Genomic DNA, 18,558 nt, shown 5'->3' on the forward strand with positions numbered 1-18,558 from the left:
CTGGCCTGGCCTGGAGGCAGAGGAGGGCAATCCCTGGGGTCCACTGTGAGGGGGAGTGCAGGAAGGGGGCTCCCTTGTCCTCTTTGCTAAACAGGTTAGAGATAAGCTGGGGATCCCAGAGCTCCCCCAGGGCTTGCTGCAGTGGCCCCCACACTTCCTGGCCACACCCCGTTTTCCGTGCAGGTAGAGGCGGGAGCTCTGCGTGTGCATGTGGGACCCTTGCTGTGCTGCAGGGAGCTGCAGGTGACACCACGGGGGCGCTGGGCACGGGACCTGCCCTGTCCGTCGTCCGGCCAGCCCCGTGGCCCCGCCCATGAGCCTGAGCGGGGCCCGATCTGCCTGGGACGGCTCTAACTCAGCCGGGGTTTGATTTCCAATGTCTGTGCGACTTTTGCTGAGTCGATGAAAGTAAAAGTTACTCCATGTTAACTTTTACCTGCTCTGGACATAGGTCAAAAGCTGAATGGAAATACGAATGGGAGGGAAGCCTGGGTGCAGTGCATGGCGGGATATGAGCGACTGTTCTGCAGCCAAGGGCAGAGCCCAGCTTGGAGGGAGCACTTTCTCCCTCCAAATGCCAGCGTGCCCCCCCCGTCCCCCACCCCAGAGCACCCTTAACGGAGCTTGCACCCAGCTCCAGCTCCCTCGCAAAGCAGGTTCCCACAGCGCAGGGCCCACCCGGCTGCCAGTCCCTGAGGTCCAGCCGAGCAGCACCCCAAGCACCACGGAGACCACAGCACACACGATCTGTATGAGCGCAGCAGGCTGCCAGGCCCTCGGGTGGCTCGGGGCTCCCCTGGGGAAACCAGTGCACCTGTGCGAGCCCTTCTGGGCACGGGCCTTGGCTCGGATTTGGAGCGTGTGGCGCGCCGGCCCTGTGGCTGGAGAAGGCTGTCACCGAGCTGAGGAGAGAGCACACCACGTGTCAGAGCTCCAGGGTGGCACACAGGGGAGCCAGCGTGCCTGCAGGTGCCCTCGCAGCCTGCCGGGCGCCCTGCCCTGCCCTGCCCTGCCCTGCCCTGCCCTGCCCTGCCCTGCCCTGCCCTGCCCTGCCCTGCCGGGCCTGGCTTCACTCGGCTTCCAAAGGGTCTTCCCTTGGATTGCCTTCCACCAGCGAAGGGCTGCCCCCTGTGCCATCCTGCCTGGATCCCAAGAGGGCTTCCATGCCTTGGAGTGCCGACCCCACTGCCACTGTGGGCATTGTGTCTGGGCAGGGTCCGTTTCTTGCAGCTTCCCCACTTGGCTTCAGGGGAGCGAGTGTGTTGAGACAGGCTGCGCTGAGTGCAGGAGCCATTCTCGAATGGGCAGCGGCCCTCCCTCTGTGCCCAGCACCCATTTTGAAATCGCACCTGCTACCCTTCTTCAAAGTCCCAAGTGTGCCCCTGCCCTGAAAGGCCTGTGCTCCTGCCCTCCGTGCCCACATGTTTGGGTGGGCACCAGGCTCTCTACACGTCGTGGCTTCCGAAAAGCGCAAAATGCCCTTTTTCTGCTCTTCCTCTTTTGTGATGGTTGTTTCTGAATCGGGATGGAAAGATGGCATACAAATATTTTCAGCCAAGGGGTGACGGAAAGTTGGGCATGGCTACTAATGTGAATCAGACGGGTGGCCACCCAAGAAAGGACCGCGGTGGTCCATCTTGCCAGAGCCGCCTCCTGGTCTTCCCCGCCCTTCCTGTTGCTCCGCGTCTGAGCTGGTGAATGCAGGGCTTCGGGCTGCACAGGCATCTCCTCTAACTGCGGAAGCACAGAGACTGCTTGCGCTTGTCGGCATGTCGGGAGACGGAAAGCTGCACTTGCCTTTGGGCCTGGCTCTGTATCTTCCACGCTGGGCTTGGCCATCCTGGAGTGCTTTCCTGCCCTTTCCCATCCGTCTCTTCTCTCTGTGTGTGAGTGCTGAGCCCACAGAATCTGGCCTCTGCCTGTGCTTGGGGCAAGGAGGTGGGGAGCAGCCAGGAACAATGAGCCGTTTGTCGGGCCTCGCCCCAGGAGCTGTGGTTAGACCGGTGATGGCTCTGCTCGTAATTTGGTTAATTGCATGGCACTTTATTCCCAGTCCCGCTGGTGGCTTGAAAATACGGCATCCTTGCAGCCGGGCAGCACCTCCGTCCCCCAGGCAGCACCAGGGTGAGGGGCAACTTCAGCAAGCATCTCGTCTCCCCACCCCCTGCTCTTGCTTTGTCTTGCTGGCTGCTCAAGGGTGGGCCCTGATGGGCTCCTGAACTGTGGGGCAGGTTTGGGTTCTGAGGGGCAGCAGCTAGACCGCACCTGTGTGGGGTCTGTCCTGGAGACTCTGAGGATGGGTGGGGCCCCAAACCTCTTTCCCAGATCCCTGAGTGCCCATTGATGCCCTTGGATGGTTTTCTTCCCAGCTTGAGTGCCACACAAGGACGAATTTCAAGGGGAAGCCCAGCTGGGGAGGGAAGGCTCCATAATCCCCATCCCGCCCCATCCCAGGTCAACTAAGCTTCGGAAGAGTAACTGTGCCAAGAGATGCCAGGGGGGAGGTTGGGCCCTGACTCTCGTAACCGGGCAGCACTGCAGCCCGGACTCCTGGGCTCTGTGCCCAGAGCTCGATGGTGCTGGCGGGGGAAGGAGTGGGCAAAGGCCCCTGCTGGCATTGAGCAGCCGGCCCAGCCGATCCAGCAGCTCCACAGAGGCTGATCCTCCACGCTCCTCGCCCTGGCTCACACCCCAGACGTGTTTCTATGTTTCTATGCATTTATTCTTCTGGGTCAGAAATGATGACCCCCCATTGACACCTTTTAGCAGCAAAGCCTCCACAAGGCAGCACACAAACTGAGCAGATGGAAGGGAGAAATCAGCACCAAGAATTAGAGCAGAGCCAGCAGTAAAAATCTGGAAAATATCTTGGTAAAGTAACCAGTGGAGAGACCTGTGAAGCCACTTCAGGGTTTGTTTTGCTTTTTAAGGAGACATGCCGTAGACATGGAACAAACAAATGAGATATGGGGCGATCACCGCAAAGTCCCTGTCCTCAGCACGTATTGACTGTGGGGCCTGAAGAGGCTCAAGTACTTTGGGCTCAGCAGCTGTGCATGATGGGGGTTGTAGTCCAACACATCTGGACTCCAGACATCTAATGGTGGAAAGCTGCTGTAGGCAGTTTTTCCAATAACTTGATCCCAAACCATTAAGCACTTTAAATTGAGCCTGGAGACATAAAACCCTCTCGGTGCAGCCTGGCCCCAGCGGCATCCTGGCAGCGGCATCTGTACCAGATTAAGTTCCTGACTTTCACTGTCTTTCAGGGCAGCTCCATTCAGGGCACACTGGGGGAGCCTGCTCTGGAGGAGACCCGGACGTGTGCGCTGGCGGCCAGGTCTGCACAGCGGTGAATGATGTCCCGATTCCTTTTGAGACCATGGTTGCCACATGCAGGGCTTCTCTGTAGCAAGCTCTTGATCCACAGCTTTCCTGAGGCTTCTGCTTCCTGGTTCCTTGTGGGATTCAGATTGGCTCCTTTACACGAGTGTGGTTTTGGTCCTGCTTTTGCTTCTGGGTTTGCTTTTGTTTCCCTGCTTTTCTGCATGTATAATTACATAGCCACAAAGCTGTGAAGCTGAACTGTAAAAACACACAATCTTTTCATTTGGGTTCATTTCACCATTTCCAGGTGGAAAGTGACAGAAATGCTTGGAAAGGGCCAGAGAGGTCTCAAAGAACAAGAATGTCATTGCAGAGCACCCACAAACTGCCCTGAGTGAGGAATCACAAGTACACAAGAGAGCCAGTGTGGTGTTGTGGTGAAGAGCATGGAACTGGGACTCAGACGATCCGGGTTCTAGTCCCCGCTCAGCCATGGAGCCGACTGGGTGACTTTGGGCCAGTCACAGACTCTCAGCCCAACCTACCTCACAGGGTTGTTGTTGTGGGGATAAGATGGAGGAGGAGAATGATGTAAGCTGCCTTGAGCCCTTTGTAGGAAAAAGGCAGGATATAAATACACACACACACACACACACACACACACACACACACAATGAATGCCTTGTGTAAGGACACCCCTGATGCATGCATTCCACGTAACGTGCACACATGCATGGAGCAAGCAGAGTAAAAATAAAATTCGCTACCCAGCATTCATTTCTGTGCCAAGAAAAGCTACAATCTTCAACCTGTATGCTTTTAATCACATTTTAATATTTCTGATTTTGTGTAGCCTATCCTACAACTTACTCTCCTATATAAATTATTCTAGTATTCTGGTGGACATGAAAACAGCAATAAGCAATGTTTCCTGAGCACCTCATTCTTGGCTGCTGCCTTTTCAACAGGCAGACTTCTCGTCCATGAGGGCTACTAAACTGCTTGCCAAATGGAAGGTTCCACTGAGAACCGCAGGGGGTGCCCAAGCCATCAAGAACTTGTGTAACTCCAAAATGCTAAGGGTTTGTTGTTTCCTTATTCCATTTATTATATTTTTAGTCTGCCCAGTAACCATCATTTTTGGATGAGCTGCAAGCAAGCAATAGGCTAAAACGCTGCATACGGCGGCCAAAGGACGGAATTGTTCCCCTAGATGAAATATCGCCTCGTGTCTGAGCAATTGCAGCGCCGGCTGGCACGGGGAGGGGGATCTATTGTTGGTCGCGGGATTGGGTGGCGCATCCTGGATACTATTGCTGGGAAGGAAATAATCCGTCTCCAGTTTCCCTGCAACGTGACCCCTTCTCCTCCCCCCACCCCCCGACAACCCACGAGTGGCGAGGAGACCATAACCCCGCACAGTGCTTTGGCAGGCTGGCTGAGGAGCAGTGGTGCCAGATACTGGCGTGCGGTTGCGCATCCTTGCAGCTGGCGGATTGCATCTCAGAACCTCGGCCCAGCTGCCTGCAGCCACCCATGCAATTCTGGAACCACTGCTGCTCTGAGTCTGCAGTGGCGATGCCACCGAAGTCAGAATGGGCCGGCGCGGCTCTTGCACAAAGAGGAGTGGGCAGGAGAAGAAAGGTCCGAGGGCAGGGGGGCCACAGAAGTGCACCAAGGAGGGTTGAACCATGTGGATGCTCTCTGAAGGGCTCGCATGCCCTCGGTAGCCTGAGTGAGCAAGGCACTGTGGGGGCGCGCTCTGCCCACCCGTGCATTTGATCTTGAAAGCCATTTTAACTGCCTGGATAAAGTGCTGGAGAGGAGGAGGAGGAGGCTGAGGCACCCAGCAGTTCTGTGCACGTGCCCGTCCACCCTCGCACAGGAGTGTGGCGATTCCATGTATGTCAGTCAGGAAGAAGTCCTCCTAGGAGCCATGGGATGCCTGGCCGAAGGGACTGCAACCCCTGCATGTTTAGACGGAGAGAAAGCCCTGTGGTGCCCAGAATTCCCAGGCCAACTCTACTGGCTGAGACACGCTGGGAAATAGGCGACTTTTTCCTGATAAACATTCTGCCCTGAGAGTCCGAATGCTGCAATAGCTCAGGGCTTTTAGCAGTTAAGAAGAAGGCGATCCAAAGAAGGAGAAACCCAGTCCAGCTTCCCTGTTAACAGGGCAAAAGAAGCGGTGTGGACGCAGCCGGGCAGGGTTGCAAACAAGCCATCCTTTTGGGGACAAAGCAGTACATGGAGAGACGGTGAGCCTTCCCTTTCGCGGCGTATCTGAATACGAAATGGCAAAGCATTATTCAGCTGCTGCATTGATAAATGCACCATGTGGTGGGGAGCAGATTTGCAAGTGCATGAAAAAATAAATTGGAAGATGGATGGATGGATGGATGGATTGCAGGCGTCCCTCAGAACATGAAGGCAAAGCCAGCCCAAAAACAACTTTCCTCTGCGAAGAGAAGCTAAGAGCAGGCACCCCCAATGGATGCCCTCTGGATGTGCTAGACTACAACTTCCATAATCCCTCAGCCACCCTGGGGTCGGGGGTGAGAGTAGGCCATGGAAATGTGAGGAGTGAGACAGTGTCAGGCAGGTCTGGGAAGCCTTTTCCCTCCGGTCAGAGTGAGGTGCCCGCCGTGTCCAGCATTCTGTTCCCCCCGTGGCCAAGCGGCTGCTCACGGGAAGTCATGCAAGACAGGAGTACTGCAGCGCTCCCCAGCAACAGGTGTCCAAAGGCACACTGCCTCTGAGGCTGGAGGGAGCATCAAGTCATCAGGACTAGGGGTCATGCAGGGCCTTCTCCAGGGATTGGTCTGGGTCCCTTTCAAAGCCATCCCAAGCGGTGGCCATCACGACATCCGGTGGGAGTGGACCCCCTAATTTGGCTCTGCTCTCTGTGCAGAGGACTGTCCTTGTGTCTGCCCAAGTCAGCTTCACGGAGTGACCCTTGTGTGTTTCAGTCTCACGGGCGAAAGGGCTCCCCATGCCTTTCGCCACACTAGGCATAATCCTGCACGCTGCTCCCGTGTCTCCCTCACTCACCTGTTACTCCAGTTAAACAGTCCCGGCTGTCCTCACCCCCTCCTCACGGGGGGCTGCTCCTGGATGCCCTTTTCTGTGCCTGCAGTGTTCTTTTGGAGGACAGGTATGCCAAAGTGCATGCCATGGTTCCACTGTTTGTGCACGAGCAACAGATTTATTTAAAACTGTACAATACAGCAATGTATAACATGCAGCACAAAAGCCTTTAGAACAGAAGGCCACCAGTGTGGGGCAGTTAGAGCGCTGGGGGGCCTCTGGGGCCCGGGAGATGCAAGTTCTCGTGCCCTCTCAGCCCTGGGCTAGGCGCTGACTCTAGCCTGCTTCATGGGCTTGTCGTGAGGATAAAATGGGAGGAGGACTTTGCAAGCTGAGCTGAGTTCCTAGCAGGAGGAATAAAGCAGCTCATAAATGTTGACATCATCATATGAAACTAAAATCTGAGCAAAAGCCAATGGCAGGTGAGACACCGTTGCACCATTTTCGATCTCTTCCTCGGTCAGTCTCAGCCGGCTCAGAGCCCATCGGTGGATACACAGAGCTGGGTTGCCTGCGGCTGCATGTCTCCCTTGGCGCACACTTACATGGAGCCCTGCTTGCCCTTTTGATGCCCGTCTCCCAGCTTCGAGATCCGTCTTGTTTTTACCAATTTGGTGTCAACAGCACATTCAGCCGCTTCACTGCTCACTCCTAATTCCAGATTATTTATCAGAAAGTTGGGAAGCCTTGGTCCTGAGAAGGGCCCCAGGAGAGCCAACACGATCCCAGATCCCTCAGTTCCCTGTGAGAACTGACCATGTATTCCTAATCTCTGCTTTGTGCTCTTTAAGCGGTGCTGACCCACAAGAGGGCAAGAAAAAGGTGGGGACAGGAAGAGGAGGCGCAGCAACAGAAACATAGAAACATAGAGCGAGTCAGAAGGATCCTCCCAGGCCATCTAGTCTGACCCCTGGCTCCAGCCAGCTCTGCTCACGACATGCCCACCATGAAGATGACGACAACAAAGAGGAGGAGGAGGAGGAGGAGGAGGAGGAGGAGGAGAATGTCTGCCTGTCTTGCCGTGACCAGAACACACATTTATTGAAACTGAAATCGCCCATTTTCATGCGCATCCCCTTTGGATGCCCACCCTGGTCTCACGGTTCTTGCTGAGATCACTCAGTGTCTTTGGGTCCTGGAGACAGGCGCTTCCCCAGCGCTAGGTCACTCTGTCACCACAGGGGTGCTGTGGAAGCTGCCCCTTTCAGGATTTGTGCTTTGTTTGAGGCTGCCTTCCTGGACACACTTCCCGTAAGCCCTTCCCAGAGAGTTTGCATCTCGAAGTGGCTGCATCCACTGGCTCTCTCCATTCTACCGGGCTTCTCACACGCCCACTATATCTAGGCTCTCCTGGAAAACAGGCACTCCAAGCCTCCCAACTTCACTTAGTGCAAATATCCAAATATCCGTGTTGTTGGGCACTGGATCGGAAGCTGGGGAAGATGGGCAGGAGGGAGCCGTCCTACTAATGTCCTGCTTGTGGGTTTCCCATTTGGGCAGCTGGTTGGCTGCTGTGTGAACAGAGGGCTGGATGAGATGGACTCCCAGCCAGATCCCACACCAGTCTTCTTATGTTCTTTGCAAATTCCTAGCATGACACCCTCTTCCTCCAGTGTGGGATCCCACGCCACTATATTGGCATCTTTCAAACTCTCTTCGTTTGCAAAACCCCCATTTGCTTATCTCCAGTTTTGGAGGGAGATCCTAGAGAATGCATTCTGTGAGCAGCACCTGAATTAACCCAGATAATTATCCCAACCGTTGGAGGTTCATTAACTATTGAATACTTCTCCTTTCAGCATGGCTTAGGGGAAGAGGAAACGATCTGAGAGAGGAGGAAGGAAAGAGAAGAAGTAGGATTGAAAATGTGAGAGTCTGAATAGAAAGCCAAATATTGAAGCAAGGGAAGCTGAGTTTCCCTGGAGCTGGATTTATGCTAGGTTTGTGAATCTAGCCTGACTCCAAATGTAGAAGCAAGCAACTGGGCATACAAATGGGAATCAACTATTTTGTGTACATGTTTACGTGTAGCGCATTATCTGGATGAACTTCATTATGAACTCCATTCATATTTTCATTTTGAACTACTTATGTGTATAGATAGAGATAGATAGAGAGGCAGATACCAGGTATGTCTGAGGCTTAGTGAGGGCAGCAGGCCAAGCCAAGTGGAAATGTCAGCTTCTCATCAACCTCATGCAGGAAATCACATTAAGCAGCTGTGTGTCCCAAGATAGCAACCATCAGCAGGAGTTTGTGTGATAGCCTCTTTTTAAGAGCTTCTTTTTAAAAGTCCATGCCATGGCACTGGGAGAGGCATGTTCTGAATGCCAACGCTTTTACAGGGATCTGTTAGCTGTGGCCTCCCAAAAGTAAAAGCCCCAGACTGAGGGTTATTCTGCCCTATCTGGGGCCAGGACCAGCAGGAGAGGGCTGCTTCACTTGCTGGATCAGGCATAAAATACAAGACTCAAGGAACTGGGCTGGACAGTGTCCACCAAGGGAGCGATGAGCTTTTGTGGGCACCCAGCTGCTGCTTTCAGCCCCATGCCAGCTTCTTGGAGGCCCCCTTCCTTCTTCCATCTGGACCTGCTACCAGGCACCCCACCCGATTCTGCACGGTTTCATCTTTGACACGGTCCAGCTCAAAACTCTTCGGAGCTAGAATGGCAGTGCACTGGGGCTTCACACGCTCCTGCTTGCTGCCAGGCTCCAGAAGCTGCAACTCCGTTTCCTGTGCCCTTCATCCCCACCCCTCCCCGCTACCCCTCCAGCATCAAGACTGGTGCTGAAGCCACAGCTCAGGCCTGCCACGGTTCATGGCCCAAGGACTTGTGCTCGAGCCACGGGATCTGGCCTCTGGGGCAGGTTCTGGCACAAATGAATCCGCGCACCCAGCCCTAGCCCTCCGCACGTCGTCCCGCTTTTGCCCCTCTGCCTGGGCCGTGGTTGTGTTTATGCAAAGCGCATTTGCATGTGTGCTGTGCTGAGGTGTGACGTTGCATGCCTTCTCGCCTCGCCTCCCCCTCCCCCTCCCTGTGTAATTTCCCATTAGGAGATTGGACCGGAGGGATAGGTTCCTGGCTGGGACACAACCGCCAGTGTCCAGTTCTTCTGACAGCCTGCACAGCAGGGAATCTTCTGCCGGAGGGGCCTGCCAAGCAGCCCGCAACAGACAAATGCAGAAGAGGCCCAGCCCCACCCCCACCCCCACCCCACCCCACCCCACCCCGAGCTGCACCCTTCCAGAGGGATTTCCTGAAGGGGGGGAGCCTTGCCTGGACCCCACCGTTTTTGCTGTGGACTTTGGCTGGCAGGGGGACATATTCCAAGGCATTAAAGCACTTACCAAAAAAGGCTCTTAATCTTCTAGCCAGAATGTAAAGTAGAAAGTAAATGTTTAATAGCTGTGTGACTCAAGGATTACTTTAGCCCCTGAACCCGCTGTAAGGTGGGGGCCTCCTTGCAGATTTTGGATGGCTTGGCAAGCAGCACTCTTGGGACTGGGAGGGACGCGGGGTGCGTCCTCTCCAGAGCTGCTGGGCTTCCAGGTTGATCTTTACTTACGGCTCCATGAAGGGAGAAGCAAGAGGAACCCACTGAGGTGCCATTGGCTGCTGTGCCTGAGTGATGTAACAGGCAGGTGTGCTGATAGGTGTAGCCAATTCATTGGAGGGCCCTGTAACTAGAGAGGCCAGCTTGAGTATCACAGGTGTGCAGAGGGCAGGTATCAGGTGACGCTGGTCCTTCAGGGAGCCCTGCTGCTTTAGTGGTACTTAGTCTTCTCTGCACAGGTAAGAGAATTTCTTTTTTTTTTTAAGTTGTCTTTGCTTCATTACCTGAAGGCAGCTGAGAGGTGGGGCAACAGCTGGTGCTTCAGCGGCTGTGCACTGGCGCCGCGAAGGAGGCCCCCTCTCCTTTCCCCCGTTCCCTGCACTCTGTGGAGTCTGCATAAGCCCGGACAGGTGGTTCCCGTATTGTTCTGCCTTTCTCTGTTGTGAAGAAGGACCAGAGATGGCTGACAGAGAGGGGCACGGGATGGTGTTTGGCTGAGTGACATCTTGGACTGGCTTTCTTCTCTGCCAAGAAATTTAGGTGGGCTTAGCACAAAATGTGAAAGTTTTGTGTGGCATGAAATAGAGCTACTCTGGAGGCTAAAGGGCCAGCTGGTACGGCCCCAGTTCAGCTCTTGTTGGGGGTTATGTGAATGAAGCTGGCTGGAGCCGGGGGTCAGACTAGATGGCCTGGGACTCCTTCTGACTCACTCTTTTTCTATGATTATCTCCGTCCCGCTGCTGGGAAGATGGACACTGTCAGAGGCTGCCGCACCATGTGCTTGAGCAGGGCTGCACCTCTTTTGTCCTTTTGTCGGCCAAGCACCTTTTGCTGGGGGTGGGGGAGCGGAGACGCCCTCTGGGTAGGAGGCATGTAAGGCGAACCTGGCTTCCAAGGGACTATCACTGAGAGCACGTTGCTTAAAAGGACCCGCCCTGGCCCAATCCAGCAGCCGGTCAGCTGGGTTTGCCAGAGAAGGCTTGCATCAGGCAGCGCCGTAGAGCTGCGAACTTCCCCTTCCGATATTTTGAGCGACACATTCCGGCATGCCTGAGCAAGGGCTGTGCTGGCCGGAGAAGACAGGAGCACAATGCCTGCTGGGCAGCAGGGTGAGGCAGCGTCTCTGCAGCACCAGCTGCACCCAGAGCCGGGGCAGCTTCCCCCACGGCAGCCGCTTTCCCCACCAGGTTTTCCACTGCAGCTGGCGTCGGTCGTGGCTCCGCTTTCCAGTCACAAACGTCCCAGAGGCACACAGATCGGTTTCTGCACAAACTGGGCCACCTGCAAGGCTCCCAGGTCCTGGCTGAGGTGGGCAGGCAGACCGCCTGGCGCGGTGCAGAGAAGTGGGGAGGACTGGCATGCCCCAGCAAGGGCGGCGCGCAGGTTCGCGGGGAGCACGCCAGGCACACGGAGCATCCGCGCTGCAGGTTCGTCCTGGACCCCCTGAGGAGTTCAAATGCAAAAGGCTCAGGTGGAAAGCGGCAGCGACTGGAGCACGAGACACCCCTCCCTCAAGGATTGCAAGCGGGGTCATTCTTCTGATTACTGCATTGCATTCATGCCCCACCTTTTTCCACATGTGAGGAACTCAAGGCAGCTTACGTAGCTCCATTTTATCCTCGCAACAACTCTGCAAGGGAGGTCAGGCTGGGAGTGAGCAACTCCCAGTGACCTTCACGGCTGAATGCAGATTAGAACCTGGATCTCCTGGTCCCCGTACAGGAGTTCAACCACCACACCACAGTGTCTCATTTTTGAAGTGTGGGCTCTTGTCTGAATCCCACTGCTCTGACAAGCCATGGCTTGCTAACCACAAACAGCTTGCTGGTCAATGACTGAATAAAGAATTGATGACGACAACGACGAGGAGGAGGACACACGATCCACGAAGAGAAGCATGGCTTGTTGTTGGATTGTGAATGCTGGGTTGTTCAGCATGTTTTGTTTTCATGCCTGGTTTCAGACAAGATGATAACCCTATTTCAGCAACCTGCACTCATTCCATGCTCCACCTTTGAGTGTGAGTTGTTATATGGTTTGAACCCAGCCCATGAGTTCTCTGCATGGGTTGTCTGTGATTAATAAACCATGAGTGGGTTCAGACAGCACAATAACCCACAAACTGCAGGTGGATTTAAGTGGAACGGTTCCCACCTTCGCAGAGCAGTATGCTAAGCAGACAGAGTGTACTTTCCAAAGCTGGGATCTCTTCCATCTTTCTCTTCTTCATGGATTTCCAACAGTCAGGAGAAAGACAAGAGAAATCATGGAAAAACCCAGAAGAGTTTGGGTGGAAATGGCATCACCCAGACAGAACCACCCTGTCGAATCCAGTGAATCCTGCTGGGCGATGGCACCATAGGAGCCTTCCCTGGATGCAGCCGGCTTTTTGCAGCCCGCTCACACTTTTCCTTTGATGTTTGCTCTGCTATTGCCAGGTGAGCTAGAAGTAGTTCAGAACAAGCAGAAAGACCATCACCTGGGGCCAACCGGAAGTCGTGCCTCCTGCAGCCTCCTGCTGCGCACTCTGGTGGCACAGCCCCCCTCCCCCAGTGCATCTGGCCCATCTTGGCCTCCCACCCAGCACAGCTCAGCCCTGGAACCAAAGGCCTGGAGGCGTGCTGCTCACACGAAGGGAAATGAGACCACCGTAGGGCAGGCGGAGATGGAGAGAGGGCGGAAAGGCGATGGGGCACCTCAACAGGTTGATGCAGAGGCTGGAGCGGGGTGGCACGGGGGGTGCAGGGAGAGGCCTGCCCTACGGGGGGTGCAGAGAGGTGGCTCTTTGGACGACCGGGTGCTTGGCTCCCCTTTGCCCAGCCCAGTGGCCTTGAGACCCTCCTCCTCCTCCTGCTGCGTGCAGGCGCTGGACTGCGGCGTGTCCCTGCTGGCAAACTGCCGGGATGCGTGCATGGGCGGCAGCTGCTCTCCAGACTTCCACTCTCCCTCGCAGCCCTTCTTGCCCAGGAAGCGCCCTGCCTCCCGCTCCTGCAGCAGATTTGTGCTGCCAGCACCACGGTGGCCAGTAGAAAACCCCAGGCGGGGCGGGGCAAGGCGAGGCGAGGCGAGGCTGGGGCTCCCTTGCCAGTCACCTGTTAAATATGAACCAAGAACTAGCCTGTGCCCGGCTGGCGTTTGCTGCCCCCTTAAGAATGAGGCTCAGAGCCACTCAGGTGAATGCGTGGTGCTTCGGGCATTCATAGCTCTCCAGTGAAAAACCCAGAGGGTTGCAACTGCGTGGCAGGCTTTACGTTTGCAGAACTGACTTGCTTTTTATGAGGTCCGCCAACCAGAGCCAGGTGCAAAATTGAGTCCCGAGACCTGTGTGTCTTAGAATTGTGTAATGAAGTGCTTCTGACACTGTTCAGCTAGGAATTTGGGTTACCAGAAATGGAGCCACAGCTTTTCTCACACAAATCTACTTCCAGTTCTCCCTTGCCAAACTTTCTTGAATTTAGCAATCTGATTTCGTAGTGAGAGAAGGGCTTTTCTTTCTCTCTCTGGTGACGGGGAGCTATAAATCCATGCTAATCTACTCCAAGTCACCCAGAGCTCTGTTCAGTTTAACTTCTGCCTATTGCAAGGGCTTTGACTCAGTTTTTTTAAACAATAGCAGCAACAAATGAGTTAATCATAGTTTGATTCCTGGGTTGCTTCACCCATGAATATCCCACCGTGTCCAGAGTCATGTAGCACCAAACAGTCTTTGATCTGGCTGATTGGAGACTGACTATGCAAAGTCAATGGCACAAATCCAGCAAGCCATGGATCAATTAACCTCCTCCACACCCCTAACATAGAACACTGATCCGCCCTAATTCAAATATGCATTAGTACTTTGCTAGGCAGGCCATCCCAGTCTATAGCTTGTGGTGTGCAAAATCAGCAAGCCTAACCAGCAGTCTGAAACTGGCTTTGCCCCTTCCCAGTCGATATTTTGCAACTGATTCTAGTTGGTGGACCTCAAGGTTCCCATAAAAAGAACATCCCAAGACAGATCCTACCAGTCCGTATGGTGTAGTGGTTAGACTAGGATGCATGAGACTGGGTGCTAGTCCTCAGTGGTTCCAGTCTCCAGTGCCACTTACTGGGCGACTTTCAGCAGTCTCTTAAGCTCAGCACCCCTACCTTGTAGGGTTGTTATGAGGATCCAATGGAGAGCAGGGTGATCATTTATGCTGTCCTGGGCTCCTTGCCGAAAAGGAGGGACATTAATGTAACCAGGCAACCAGTCTGAAGGCTGCCCCTGTGGGAGCATCAGGCAGAGGGTGGTGCTCTTTAGCCCTGGGGCTTGTGGACCAGTTCCTCCCTCTCAGCCTAGGTTTCCTCGCAAGATTGTGGGGACAGTGAGGGTGTGTGTGTGGCGGCAGGGGGACTATGTGCACTGCTCAGGGAGCTCCTTGAAAGGGGGTTTGAGAAGGTGTTGGATTAGGCAGGAGCATCGGAAGCTTGGCTCTGGCTGGCAGCCGCCCCTCCGTGTCGTCAAGCAGGCTTCCTTCCCAGCCAGCCTGGCAAGCTGCCGGACGAGATGGACCAACGGGGCCACCGCAGGCCTCGTGGCCACAGCCAGCATGGCTCTGCCCTTTACTGCTGTTTGACCGAGAGAAATGCCATGGGGACAAGCGGGCCTTTCCCTGCCAGCAGAAATGTGAAGCTACTGCTTTGGGTGTGCAGCCCTCAAGGGGCGGCGCTGGCACGGGCAGAGGGAAGGGCGGCCCACAGGACGGGGGAGCACTGCTGACTCGGACCACTGGGGCTCCCTCTCCCCCAGCGTGCCGTCCACATTGTGGCCAGCCAGCTGTCCATGCGAAGCGCCAGGCAGGGCAGAAAGCAGCAGTGCCTGCGGCCTAGGCCCCAGCAGCTGCCCCGCAGGCACCCTGCCTGCTCCTGCTGGAGGGCGCCCCAGCCTCGGCCGTGGGGCTCAGGGCAGCAGTCAGACTGGAGTGGCGGCCATCGCTGCGCAGCTCGAAGGGCCTGATCCCGCCCAGTCTGAGGCTAAGCAGGGCCGGCCCTGGTTAAAATCCAGGTGGGTGACTTAACGTTGTGAACTGCCCAGAGAGCTTCAGCCATGGCTGGAAGAGAAATGCTGTGGTTGTGGTTGTGGTTGTCCTTGTCGTCATCTTGTAGAACTGCATCCCATAGTTCACTATGCTGGGTGAAGAAGTGCTTCCTTTCTCTCTCCTGTGTCTCCCACCAATCAGCTTCATGGGGTGACCCTGTAGGGAGAAAAGGAGAAGAAAGGGAGAAGAAATCCTCCTCCTGCATCTTAGAAGCGCAGGCACATAGAAACGGAGTGAGGCAGAAGGGTCCTCCCGGGCCATCTAGTCTGACCCCCGGCTCCAGACGGCTCCGCTCATGGCATGCCTACCCCTGCCCTGCCCTGCCCCACTTCTTGCACTGCATTTATACCCCACCTTTTTCCTCTTGTGAGGGACCCAGGGTGATGTGCACGGTTCTCTTTTACCCCTGCGATCCAACTTCCCTAACCATGCATGACTGCAGACTCCCCTGTCCCCTCGCTGAGCCTTTCTTCAAAGCTCGGCAGCCTTTCCCTGACGGGGAGTCGCTCCCACGGTGGTGGAGCACCAGGAAGTCCCAGGTTCTAATTTCGCCTCCTCCATGAACGCTCCAAAGGCTCGACGGAGCCCACTTCTCTCTGGCCCTCACCTTTCCCCTCTGCTGTGGTCCTGCATTACTGGATGGTTGTGGGCATTGTGGGAAGGCTTTTAGGGCACAGGCTTATGGGAATGCCCATAGCCCTCTGCAGCGAAAGACTTACGGACTTCCTGCGCAGAGCGGGGGGAGTGCAGAGGCGAAGGGGACCTCTGCCCTGCCGGACAGCTTGGACAGCCATTTCAGTTGCTTGACTCTGATGCTTCAGAGCAAAAGGAGGGAACCACCAGGCATCACCCGTCTCCTCCCTCCCCGTGGAAGAGAGTCAAGGCCCCTTCTTCAGGGCCTCTCCTGCAGTGGGGGGGCGGGGGGGCGGGGGGAGCTGCAAGTGCTGGCTGTGGAGCGGGAAGAGACCAGCCGTGGATCCCCACCTCCCAGGTCACGGTGATTTTCCAGCCTTGGAGCTGGGAGTCCCAATGAACCCGTGGCCATCTAGATGCTCTCCAGCTTCCATAGGGTTGCTCTGCCCAGGTATTATTTTTTGAAATTTGTTTTCAGTATTGCTGTTGGCAGAGGTGCAGAGAACTGACTCTGCAGAGCACCTCTTCAGCTAGAAGGAACTCTCATGGGGCTCAAAATACGTGCATGTGCAGGGAAGCAGTCCACAGCAGTCACCCACCTGCATCAAGCAAGCGTGTGGACGCACCTCTCCTGGGCAGGAAGTGCGCAGGCCGTACGTAGCCGGATGGGTGACCACATGTGGAAACAGAGCAGGGCATTGGACTCAATGGTCTTGCAGGCCCCTTCCGACTCCCTGCTGTTACAGTCTCTCTCCAAATCCCGGCCTCAGAGGGAGAGAGCTGCCGAGCACCATCACCCTCCATGGTTGCCAGCCTGCTTGCCTAGTGAATAGAGAAAGTGCTTGCAAAGATGTAACTGGGCTGGTGTGAGCTTTCCAAAGGGACAAGCAACCCACACCAATCCTTGGCATGGTTTCCTCTGAATATGCACATAAAGTGTGTGTGCACGCACACACGCCATGGTTTCCAGACAGAGCTCAGGCAAGGGGAAGACTTATCCATTTGGAGCAGGTACTCCGGATCCCAAAGAATCTGGACAGACTAAGGAAGTGGGCAGGAGACAACAGGATGGCGTTCCATGTGGATAAGTGCAAGGTCTTGCACTCGGGGCATAGGAGTGGGTGTCATGAGTTCAGGTTAGGGGACAAGTGACTGCAGAGCAGCACTTGTGAAAGGGACCCCGGGGGGCTGGTTGACTGCAGGCTGAACATGAGCCAGCCGTGTGATGCGGTGGCCAAGAGGGCGAACGCCACCCGTGGTTGCATAGCCAGAAGCGTGGCTTCTAGATCAAGAGAGGTATTACTGCCACTCTACACGACTCTGATGCGCCCACAACTGGAGTATTGTGCTCAGATTTGCGCCCCTCATTACAGGAAGGATATAGCCAGGTTAGAGTCAGTGCAGCGCAGGGCCACCAGGTTGGTGGCTGGTTTGCAGGGGATGGGGTATGAGGTGAGACTGAGGGAACTGGGTCTTTTCAGCCTGGAGAAGAGGAGACTCAGACGGGATCTGTTGGTAACATACAGGTATGTGAGGGGATGTCAAGAGAACAAGAGAGTTGTTCTCCCCTGCAGAGGAAGGTAGGACACACTCCAACGAAGCAAAGCTCAGGGAGCCAAGGTTCCATTTGGATGCCAGGAAGCACTTCCTGACAGTCAGGACCCCGAGGGTGTGCAATGGGCTTCCCCGGGAGGTGGTTGAGGCCTCATCGGTGTGGGTGTTCAAGGATAGGCTGGGCATGCACACGGTGGGCATGTCGTGAGAAGAGCCAGCTAGAGCCAGGGGTCAGACTTGATGGCCTGGGAGACCTCTTCTGACTCGCTGTTTCTATGATTTCTATGACTCCAACCTGTGCATTCCACGATGGACCAGTTTTTTCTGAGCTGTGCAGATTCACCAGACTTGTGGACCACTTTTTTCACTGGAGGGGAGTTTTGCACTGTTTTGCGTTAACTAATATGTATTGGTGTTTGTGGAACTGCGCATGAGTTGTAATGCGTATTTGCACACGTAGAATACAGTTCTGGGTTTAAAAAATCTGATTCCATTGATAAACAGATAACAGAGCAAAACATCCCTAGCACTAACATCTTTGAAACATCCCTAGCACTAACCTGTGGTTTATTTAACCCATGGTTAACCCATAGTTTGTTCACCACCCAGGTTTATATGGCAGACTATCCAACACACCTCAGTTTGTTTCCTAAGTCCCTGAGTTGTTTGTTTTCCTCCTCCTCCGGTTCCTTCCCTGTATTCCAGCTGCCTTTGAGACACTGAGCTGCAGAACAGCTGTTTTTGTTTGGCAAGGAAGTTACCACTCCTACTTGCTGCCTCAGCAAAACAATCCTCAGCTCTGGCTTCACATGTAATGTCAGTCCATGGTTTAAACAACCCAGTGTTCAGTGCCCACCAAGAAACTATTGAGTTCTCTTTCAGTGTTGCTCATGATTAGCAAACCATGGTTTGCTAGTACAGCTGGCTTTGCATACCACAACTATCCAGAATTCAGCAAAGAAGTCTTTAATCCATGGGTTACCATTGTGTGAACTAGGTCACTGTAGCATTATTAAATTGAAAAAAGAATTCAAGTTAACTTAAAAAAAAAAGACTGTGACTGCATTTGGTCAGCACAATAACCCACTTGCAAGGGTTGAGTGTGAACTGAATGTGAGTTACTGATGAGCATAGATCATCGTGTTGTCTGAACCCGGGTGTGCTAACAAGCCATAGCTTGTTAACCATGAACAACCTGTGAAGAGAACCAATGGCTTGTTCTTGGGTTAAGAATTGTGGGTTGTTATTTCAGCTGAGTCCAGACAATGCAGTAACCCACTTTTCAACAACAACCCACTGTTCAGATGCTGTCCTTGAGATGGGTTCTTGTGGCCTTTTACTG

At 54.6% G+C, this 18,558-nt stretch overlaps 1 protein-coding gene across 1 annotated transcript in view; it reads left to right on the plus strand.

The window, feature by feature from the left end:
- ESPN (espin) overlaps positions 1-18,558 on the plus strand; it is a 115,801-nt gene that overhangs the window by 57,328 nt on the left and 39,915 nt on the right. The gene's annotated exons all lie outside the window — the stretch shown is intronic.

This window comes from Varanus komodoensis, unplaced genomic scaffold (assembly GCF_004798865.1).
Source record: "Varanus komodoensis strain SLA01 unplaced genomic scaffold, ASM479886v1 scaffold106, whole genome shotgun sequence".
NCBI classification, from domain to species: Eukaryota; Metazoa; Chordata; class Lepidosauria; order Squamata; family Varanidae; genus Varanus; species Varanus komodoensis.